Source organism: Urocitellus parryii, chromosome 8 (genome assembly GCF_045843805.1).
Source record: "Urocitellus parryii isolate mUroPar1 chromosome 8, mUroPar1.hap1, whole genome shotgun sequence".
NCBI classification, from domain to species: Eukaryota; Metazoa; Chordata; class Mammalia; order Rodentia; family Sciuridae; genus Urocitellus; species Urocitellus parryii.
This window is the reverse complement of record NC_135538.1, coordinates 92,134,359-92,142,982: the sequence shown is the minus strand read 5'-3', so window position 1 is coordinate 92,142,982 and position 8,624 is coordinate 92,134,359. Positions and strand designations below refer to the sequence as shown.

At 39.1% G+C, this 8,624-nt stretch overlaps 1 protein-coding gene across 2 annotated transcripts in view; it reads left to right on the top strand.

Moving 5' to 3' along the window:
• The first annotated feature begins 677 nt into the window (after positions 1 to 677).
• Phf3 (PHD finger protein 3) overlaps positions 678 to 8,624 on the top strand; it is an 85,499-nt gene continuing 77,552 nt past the window's right edge. For both annotated transcript variants that reach the window (XM_077801677.1, XM_026396812.2), the window contains exon 1: positions 678 to 987. The gene's annotated coding sequence lies outside the window, so the exon portion shown is untranslated. The remainder of the gene's footprint in view (positions 988 to 8,624) is intronic.

Below are 8,624 nucleotides of genomic sequence, written 5' to 3'. Positions count from 1 at the left end.
TGGCTAGATAGAAAACATCTAGATTCTCCCATCTGTTGTTCCTTTAATTTCTATATGCTGTTTTGCTTGAAAGGTGGGAAGAAATTTGGCCTTGAACACATGCTATTGTCAGAGGAATGGCGGTTTTTGTTAAAGGTCTTGGAGATTCTTCGGGACCTCAGTTCACATTTTAAAGACTGCTTTTTGGATACCAGGATACCAAGAATGTTTCTTGGTGCAGGCAGTTTCAGTTTTGAGGTAGATCAGCTATAAGGCGGCAGGGTGAGGGTGGCACTAGTCATTGGTGAACCATCTGATGGCAGAACCATCAGAGAATATGTGGGCATCGTTTACCATTCTTGAATTCATATTCAATTAATGAAAAGTACCTTGGGGGTAGGGAGCAGCTTTGCCTATCAATATTACTTTAACTGTCAAGTCCTAGTGCTTATTATGGTCCAGAAAAGGCGCCCAACTTGGCTTTATCCTGTCCGCCGCGGGTGAGGTGGAAGCTACAGAACTGCGCGGGCGGTGCCGCGTCCCTGGAAGACGCAAGCCCAGTGAAGTCGGCAGCCGGGGGCCCCACGGAGGCGCGGCGCGGGAGGACCCAAGCGCGCAGGCGCGGCTGCTACGCAGGCCGCGGCCCCCGGAACGGTAAACAGTGGCGTCACGTGACGCGCCCGGTTCTTGCTCCCGCGCCGCCGCCGCACGCCAATGGCTGCGGGGTCTCGCGGCGCCGCACGATCTCCACGAGGCAAGCGATCCTTGGGCCCAAGGCGGTGGCGGCTGCAACGAGGATTAGGAAGGCGACGCGGAAGCCAGGAATAGTGTCGTCAGCAGCAGCCGCTCGGTCCCGGGAGGAAAAGAGGCTGTGGCAACGACGCCGACGTCCTGCGCGTACCCCCCTCTCCGCGGCACCCACCGGGCCCCCTCCTCCTTCTCAGCGGCGGCGGCACAGCCACCATCTTCCTCTTGCTGCCAGTGGTAGCGCTCGTCTGGAGGAGCTGGGTGAGTTGCGGCTGTGGCCGCGGCCAGGGAGACAGGCAACCCTCCCCTCCCCCCGTCCCCTTCCACACGCACGGCTCCCCCCGTCCCCTTCCACCCTCCCTCGGCGGACGCTGCCCGCCTTTCTCCCGCGCCGCGGGGAAATCGCCTCCCGGGCCTTTTGCGCAACGTCCACGGCCTACCCACGCCCTGCCTCGGCCGCCCGGAACCGTTTGGACCGCGGGCTAGGGAGGGAGACGCGAAGGCGCGGTCTCCAGGCGGAAGGTCGGGGCCGCGGCCTCTCCCAGGCCCTGGTCGGCGATTTGCCCAGCCGCCGACGCGCAGGCCGGGAGGCGAGGCACGGCTCGGCGGGCGCTGCAGGGAAGGCCGGGCTCGCAGGCTGCCGGATCCGCAGCTCCTGGCAGCCGCCTTCTTCTGGAGCCCCAGCGTCGGGCTCAGGGCTCCCGGGCCGGGAGGCGGGGACTGGCCTTGGCCGCGAGGCCTATCCTTTGCCATCCCGCTTTTGAAGAGGGTTGTGGGTGCTCCATCCATCCTCCTGTTAACGCGCGCTTTTGTGCTCTGGACCCAAACTGTCGGCTCCTTTCGCGTAGTTTGAAATGAGAAGCCTAGAATCATGTCTTCTGATATTACGTGTAATTTAATGAACCACTTGTCGATACGTACGTGTTAATGGTGCTAAATAACTGATCACCTGACACGGCGAGGGGGTGTTGGGAGAAGGGAGAAAGGGAAAGAATGTTGGTGCCGCTCACGGTCCAGTGTCTCTTCTTTCCCTCAGGAATGTGTTGCCAGGTCAGATGACCTTTTCCCATCTTTGGGTTTCCAAATGCCATTTCCAGGATTCAAATGTGTGACTATTAGTGCTATGCAGTAATCATTAGTAGAACGTGATTGTGGTACAATGGAAGTGGTAACACTGCTTTAAAATCTGCTTATTCCTGATTTTCGTTATATGTAGAGATACTTAAAAAGAATCATCGATAATTGAGCCGTCCCTAAATTCAAACTTTGCTCACTTATTTTAACCAAAATATGAAAATGATGACAGTAAAGTACTTATGGAGTACTTAAATCATGGTTACATTTAGTTACTATTTCAGATTGAACTTTTTTGTCTTTTTTCAGCTGGTCGCTTTAAGATCTTACAAAACTACACCGCATTTATTTGTTTACTTTTTTTTTTAAATTTTTGAATGAGTGTTTGCTATTTTGAAAATGTTTGTAGATGAATATGTGTGTTTGCGATAAGAAAGAAATATGTGAGTCAAAGAACCAGGACATTTACTGTTGTGGCATACTTACATTTTTGAATTTATAGCTCCCATTACAGAGCACAGAAGGTGTTGTGTAAAGATTATTGTTATGTCAAGAAATAATTTTAAACTTTGCCATCACATTGACCTTTTCCCCACTTATTCCCATTCTTCTGTTTACTGGTCATATATTACCATAATGATTCTTTCCCCCAACATCATCATCACTGTTATTATTTTAAAATAAATACTCTATTTTCCAAATATAGAAATAGAATTTAAGGGGGGTCTTTTAGAAGTTATTACTACTCTGATCTAAGCCTCGCCTTCAGTAACTTCCTTAACAGAAGAAATACTTATACATAGCTGAAACGGGCCACTTTCATTTAAAAAAGAATTACAACCTTAGATTACAAGGTTTATTTGGTAGTTGTACTAGTGAATATCAAACTGATAACAGATGAGTCAGTGATAGGACCAAAATTTTCCTTGTTTCTTGAATATTTTATGGGTCCATTTATTGAAGAGCATAAAAAATGCAATTTATTATAGTACTTTAACATATTATTGGGAGAACAGTGAACCTCTGTCTTCCACTGAATTAGTTATGTATTTTGTGTTATTAGAGCTCAGATAACTTTATTATGGTGATCTTACAATATTCTAATGTGTTGCATATTCAAGTCAAATCTAAGAAAAGTGGTGGAAAAGTGAGTGAAAAATAGGTTTGATCAAATAAAAGTTTCAAGATGGAAAAGTTGAAAGCATAATTGTCTTTATTATTAATCATTTAAAGCCATGTTATTAAAATTTAAATTATTTAGTATTGGAATCATCTAGGAAAGGTTGATAGTCTTTTTGCCTTTTATAAAGTGGTATTGATAAAAGTTGGAAGGCATCAAGTGACAGTTTTGTTTACTGCAAAATTAAGAGTTCAGATTTTTACATACTGTCGGGCCTACCTGGAAAACTGTTGAATGAAAGTTAGACAGACTATTCTGTGTTTTCTGGTGCTAAAACAGATAATGATTTTTCCTTGACAAGGTAATATAGTGTTTGCTTTTTTGATACTTTTTGCTTTCTTACATGTGTACTTTAAAAAAATACAGATTAAGTCTGTTACAATTTGTCATAAAAGCCTTTTTGTGTATTAAAGTTTTCTGAAAATAATACTGCTTCAATTTTTAAATGAAATAATGGAGATTTATCGATCAGCATTCAGGTTTTTGTATTACCAATAACTGCTTCACACAGTGTCAGGGAGTTCAGGGTTCTTAGAGTGCTGATTTAAATATTTTCATTCATCCGCATTTCAGGAATTCTTTCTGACAAGTGGCTGTAGATTTATTTCTTTTCAGGAATAGAACATCTTAGACTGTGTTTTATTTCTTCCTGGAGCATCCTCTGAGAATCCTGGAATACTTTTTGGAAGCATAGATATTTTTTAAACTACAAAAATGACTTGTAGATTGTTACACATTTATGATACTGTTACATCTTTGAGAATAGTAAAAAACATTTTCCTTTAATTGTTGCCCTTTGATTACACTTGGATAGATACTGAGATTATTGACTTGCTTAAAAATACTTGAGACCCAAGTGCTGTTTTTACTCTTAAGGAATATAGTCTATGCTAAAAAATAAGATTCAAAGACATGAAATGTTAATCAGTGTATTTGAGTCAAAAAAGTGAGATATTTCAAGAATTATAAAGGGTGTATGAAATTTTCAGATGTATAGACTGTACAGTTATTGTTATGAATTATGGCTTTTTTTTTTGTACTAGGGATCGAACCCAGGGATGCTTAACCACTGAGCTACATCCCCAGCCCTTTTTATCTTTTATTTTGAGACAGGGTCTCATTAAGTTGCTGAGACTGACCTCTAAAAAAATTGGTGATCCTCCTGCCTTAGCCTCCCAAGTCACTGGGATTACAGGTGTGTGCCACCATGCCTGGCAAATTATGTAATTAATTAATTAGTTAATTAATTTTGGTACCGGGGATTAAATTCAGGGGCACTGAGCCACATTCCCAGCCCTATTTTGTATTTTATTTAGGGACAGGGTTCTGCTGAGTTGCTTAATGCCTCGCCATTGCTGAGGCTGGGTTTCACCCTTCTGTTTCAGCCTCTCAAGCTGCTAGGACTATAGGTGTGCATGACCAAGCCCAGCTAATTTAAAACATTTTTATGGTCAGAAATTTTAAAGTTTTATGACAATTGGTACAACAAAGAGGGGAAATACAGAAAGATTTTAAAGTATTACCCATTGGTATAATCTGTTGGTGTAATCTAATTTCATTAGACAGTTTTGAGTGGCATTGATTATACAGGAAGGCTAAGTTTAATGTATTTAAATTCGTAGTTTATGTGAAGTTTATTTTAGACTATAAAATAAATTGCAAAGTTTTTTGTTGATGACTTTGCTTTTCCTTCACACTGTATTATTCATACACATTGAGGATAGCTATTTTGTTTTTTAATCTGTATAGGGTGGCTAAATGCACATTTCCTGCTTTGTTTTGTAAGAAGAATCAGTCACCAAAAGTGATACTACAAAATTTATAGTATTTTTGTGGATTTCATGAATGATATTGTTACCGCTGTTGACCGGTGACGAGTCCTTGCTTCCCCAATGTTGAAGAATAACACCAGAGAAGCACGCCGAGGCAAGGTCAGAGTGGAAAATTAGAAGTTTATTAAAGGACAGCAGAAAAGACTTCTCCCGGAGGAAGAAGGGGACCCAAGAGGTGGAATCTGTTGAAGGGTCCCTTTTTTATAGTTTTTGGTGATGGAATGTAGGTGGAAAGGGTTGGGATACAGGTGGGCCAAAGAAGTAATCTGGGCACTTCTGAGTCAAGTTTGCTGCACTTCTGAGTCAAGTTTGCTGTTCATTAACATTTCTTTGGGATGGGCTTTCTCCAGATCTGTTGGGGGCTGTTTCCTGGGCTTCATAAACATTCCAAGAGTTGCTCAACTTTTCCGGAAATTCATTCTCAACATGGCCTCCATTTTAGATTTCATTCGATATTAGACCCGATTTACCTAACTACACTGACTACCTAATTTTAAATCTGGCTTCAATATTAAAATTTATAAACATTAATATGTATTATGGGTATAGAGTACAGAAAGTATAAAGGTGCAGGCTCAGAGGCTGCGGTTGTGTCTCAATGGTGGAGCGCTGCCTAGCCTAGCATGTGCGAGGTCCTGGGTTCGATCCTGAGCACCACATAAAAGATAAATAAATAAAATATTGTGTCTAACTAAAAAAAGTACAGGCTCAGGAATTATACTACCTGGGCTACAATTTGAGAATACTAGGTGTGTGACCTTGGGAATATTGTGTCATTGTTTGTACTTCAATTTACTGTTTTGTATAAGAGAAATAATAATTGCACCTACTTTACAGAGTCATTGTAAAGAGCTAATGAGACAATGCATACAATACATTTAGCATAGGACCTGGAATGTAGTAAGTGCTAAGTATCTGTTGGCCTATTACTACTTAGACTGTATAGTTATAATGATGAGCTAGTTTTAGTACTTAGTTAATTCAAATTTCTAATGCTTCTTAAAATATCACTTATAATGCCAAAATAACGATAAACCTTGAAATTAACTCATCTTTCTTCTGTTGGCTAGTAATTCTGCTTTTGTGAGTTTCAACTTCTACCTGTTAGTTCTTTTTCTAAATTCATAAATCTGCAAGCAGACACCTTGGTATCCTCTGTATTCTTTTTACTAGATACATTCAGAAAAGAAGTTATCCTTGTTTTCTTTTATGAGATTTGCCAGTATATTGTAACTAATTAATGAGATTGGGTAGAATTTGATGTAGAGCAGATGACTAGATTGCATTGCTTTGTAGAATTGTGTTTTGTAGTAGTGTCATACCACATGGGTTGACATTTAGTAATTTTCCTTGACTTTATCCAAGAAGGATAACCTTTGGTTCATTTTTAGTATTTTTATGCCATAGTGGTCAAAAACTGATCTTGGTTTCATACAGAGTGGATCTGAGTCCCTGCTGTTATTTGTTCTGTAATGTTGGGTATAACTTTGATAAACTGTAGCCCCTCTCGTAAATTCATAATAATACCTGCCTAATTGTGCGATTGTGAAGATTAAATGCATAATACCTATTTGTTGTTTAGAACAGTGCCCTGAATAATAAATATTTAGTGAATTTAACTTTACAAAAAAATAACATAGAGTAATGGTAAGGGCAGTGACTCCCTGCCCCCATATTTTTGTTTGTGTGTTTTGAACCCAGGCACGTTCAACCACTGAGCTATATCCTCAGCCCTTTTTAATTTTTATTTATCTTTAAGACAGGGTCTTGCTAAGTTGCTTAGGGCTTCACTAAGTTTCTAAGCCTGGCTTTTTTGGAGAGGGTTACCAAGGATTGAACTCAGGGGCAGTCAAACACTGAGTTACATTCCCAGCCCTGTTTTGTATTTTATTTAGAGATGGGGTCTCAAAGTTGCTTAGCTTTGAGTTCAAAGCTGAGTCTGGCTTTGAACTCAAGATCCTCCTGCTTCAGCCCCCTGAGCCTCTGGGATTACAGGCGTGTGTCATCATGCCCAGCCTGAGGCTGGGTTTGAATTTGCAGTTCTTCTGCCTCAGCCTCCTGAGTTGCTGGGATTCAAGGCCCCCCCCCCCCGCCCCCCCGCATATATATATTTTTTTTATTGTTGATGGTGCATTATAATTATATATAATGGTGGGATTCATTGTTACATGTTTTGTTCATAGGGCAAAATGAGATGTTTCTGGATTCATGTTTAGCTCCACCACTTAATTATAGCAAGTAATTTAATCTCTGACTCAAATTTATTTATTTTTGTATAATTGGGATTACAAAATATGACTGTCAAGATAAATGAGTTAATAATAAATGTAGAGCAGGGTTTCTTGGCCTTGATACTGTTGACATTTTTGGCTGGACAGTTCTTTGTTTTGGGCTATTTGTGTGCCTTAATGTATATTTACTAGGTTTCTCTAGTACCATCTTCAGTGGCAAAAAATGTCTTTAAATGTGGCCAAATGTCCTCTGGATGGGCATAATTCTCTCTGATTGATAATTACTGATGCAAAGCAGATTGTCGCATTACCTGGCATGAATATAGGTCATATTAAATTTATTCTTTATTGTTATTAACAGTAGTATTTTATCTGTGATTATCACTGCTTATTAGAAATTTTTTCTTAACTAAGAATGCCTGATGAAATTGACTGTTTAATTTAAACTATGATGTAAGGACTGGAAGGCATTAGTGTGCTTCATTTCCAGGACCTTTGCACTTCCAGGTCTTTGTCTATGTTGCTCTTACCCAATTTATGAATTAATCATTTTTTCACTTCAGGCTTTGGTTAAAATGTTGCTACATTAGTGAGATCTTCCTTTATAATCATACATAGAATGTTTGCCGCCACCACTACTATTACCCTGTTCAGTTTTCTTTCAATAGAATTTATAATTGTCCTGATATATTTTCATCTCGCTATTGTTAGGTTCATTTGTGCTTTTTTTTTTTTTTTTTAAGAGAAATAGTATATAATAAGTTTATTTTAAAGATGTTCTTAAAAGAACGGACTTTTAAAAGTAGGTTTGTAGTAGAAGTGTAATTTTTTTCCATTATTATTTAATTAAGCTTTTTCTATTTTAGTCATGCTTGAAACACTAGAAAATAATGTAACTTGATTTTATTAGTATTAATTAAATTGGCTGCAGTATAATTCTCTTAGCTTTATAGATGAAACAAGTATTTTAAAGTAGGAAATAACTTTGGGCTCAGATTAAACTTTATTTAGAATGTTAGTACAATTTTTAATTGGATTCTGAGTCTCTCCATTAGGACTGAACTCAACCATTCATAATTAGTGTATGCTTTTCTCTTTGCCTATAATATCCTCTGGACCTTCAGGTCCCAGCTTACACATCATCCCCTTAGCTTTTCTTGGCTTCCTGAGTTTCACCTTTCTCTATGATACTATCTGCAGCCTCTAATATGACACTTCTTATTTTGTTGAGATGTTTACATGCTGTTGTATTTGTTTATATGTCTGTATTCTGTTTTGGATTGTTAATTTTTTGAATTTTGAGACAGGTTTGTTTCATTGGAACTTAAAAGATAATGTTTGTAATAAATGTTTAATAAATATGATTTATAAATAATATTAATTAACCAGATTATTCAGTTCTCTGACTTAGTTGCATACCTTATTGTCTATAAACATAAGGTACATCTCTAATTCCAGAAATCATTTATGATTTTAGCAAATCTGTTCCCAAATTGTTGATATTGGTTTCACTAGGTATATACTTACTATTAGCCATTTAAAATATACTCCATATATGCTCATTGTGTTTCATTTGTTAAA